General features: G+C 33.2%; 1 protein-coding gene across 1 annotated transcript in view; it reads right to left on the reverse strand.

The window, feature by feature from the left end:
* Positions 1-2,074, reverse strand: part of SPEF2 (sperm flagellar 2) — a 200,523-nt gene that overhangs the window by 81,361 nt on the left and 117,088 nt on the right. The window lies entirely within an intron of this gene.

Consider the following 2,074-nt stretch of genomic DNA (forward strand, 5'->3'; position numbering starts at 1 on the left):
AATTAATGAAAACTATTTCTATAATCTTATTCATAGCGATAAAACATTTTTGTTTAATAAAATATTCTATGCATAAGACATACATAATTCAATAAAACTTGACAGTTTTCACAATAATAATAAAAATTGAACATGTAGTATGTGTTGGGCATTATGTTAAGTCTTTGCATTGATTATCTTCTAATCCCCACAATAGGTAGGTTTCCGATGAGACAAGTGACGTACTTGCTCATAGTTTCAATGTGGTAGAGCCTTGAATTTGAAACCGAGCAGTTTGATTCCAATGCCTACAGTGAGTTTTATTTCCGTGATGCTGTGTTTATGGAACACTGTGTTTTAACTCTTACTTTAGCATTCTGGTTTGTTACCTTGTAGAGGCTGCACGAAAATATCACAAGCCATTCATATAGCCACATACTAAGTGTCAGAACAATACATCATTATTTTAGAGCTGATCTTGATATCTTCATAGTGTTTCTACAAATGCTCTGTTAGGCATTGAATAAGTAAAGATGTATGCTTATCAAATATGTATATATTTTTAAAAGATAGGAGAGGACAGAGAAGAGGAAAAAGTACAAAAGCAGGAGTCTAGAGACCTTAATTCTAGTTCTTTTCCTGCTACTGACTCACTGTGAAAACTTTGTAAGTAACATCTTCTCAGTGGCTCAGTTTTCTACTGGGCAGAATGAGGACAATTCAATAGAAGAACCTCTCCATGAACTCATAGGACTGGAATGAAATAATCTAAGAACAAGGAATATTACCAGGGATAAAATGGATTCAAACAATTAGTGTTTATTATGGTCTTACCCAGAAGCACGGCTGCTTTTAACACTCTATTTAGCAAGAGTTAGGGAATTGCTAAATATTCCTGAATAATCAGAGATGGATTTTATTTAAGAAAAGCTCCTGAATTTTTGGAAGTGAGAAGATCATGAACTGAGAAGATCATGCAGACAAAATCATTAAAAATCTACACTTTTACAAAAGTTGCAAAGATTTTTGTTGGGTCAAAAAATCAAATTCAACCTACATGGTGCTTATTAGAGACACACGAAACAAAATGACACAAAAAAGTCAAATGTGAAAACATATGAGGAAAATGCAAATTAAATATAAAACTAGATTCATGGTATTGTTATCAGGTAAAAATCAAATTCAAGGCAAAAGCACTTTGGGGGCAAAGATGGTTATTTGTACTATAATGGGAAGCCAGGTGACCTGGCACAGATTCCCAAAACTGCCATTTACTATGGTGACCTTTTTACCATATTTCTTCATCTATCAAATGAGACTGTTACTATTTCCTACCTCAGGGGGTTGTTGTGGGAATGAAAGAAGACAGCACAGCATGTACTGTGTGCTTGGCGTTTAGCTCTGATTGTTGCTTCATTAAAATCTATAAGTCAAAAACTGTAGCAAGGAAAATGGATAAAAATGTAGTAGTCACAAGAGTTTTTAAATTACTTTCATGGATTTTGCAAGATTAAGTAGGTATAAAAATGTAAAAAATAATACAGCAGTTGTTTCAATCTGATAACACTTTAAAAAATACATGTGATATAAGAGCCTATCCTAAATTTGGTCACAGTGCATGAAGCAAAGGTAGGTTTTGTTTTTTTTGAATTTCACAAGTTTCTCTACTCTATACTCCTGCTGAGGATCCACTGCTAAGAAGAGTTAAAACAACTTTAATGAGGTTGTTTTGGCCAAAACTTATTAAACTTTCCAAGAAAAAAACATGCATGTTATGTATTTTCTAATATTCATGGATATTTTCTTAATCTAGTGCCTTAGACTGCTCGGCTATACTCAGAGGCATGGCTGGTTTTTACACTAATATCCATGTTTCTACTCAAAGGAATGTTTGTTTGTGTCTTTGACTATTTTTTTCAGAGGTTCCTTTGCCTTATTACCTGGACTGATATTTTAATTTTAACGTTATCATTATTGCCAAGTTGTCAATTTCTGCTCTTGTCCTCATTAAGTCCTTTCTCCTTTTCTCAGGTTTATCTTCTAGCTTCTTTTTGAAGTTATATTTGTTTTTATTAAGTAAAAAAAAGGGGGGGGG

This window comes from Galeopterus variegatus, unplaced genomic scaffold (assembly GCF_000696425.1).
Source record: "Galeopterus variegatus unplaced genomic scaffold, G_variegatus-3.0.2 Scaffold1104, whole genome shotgun sequence".
NCBI classification, from domain to species: Eukaryota; Metazoa; Chordata; class Mammalia; order Dermoptera; family Cynocephalidae; genus Galeopterus; species Galeopterus variegatus.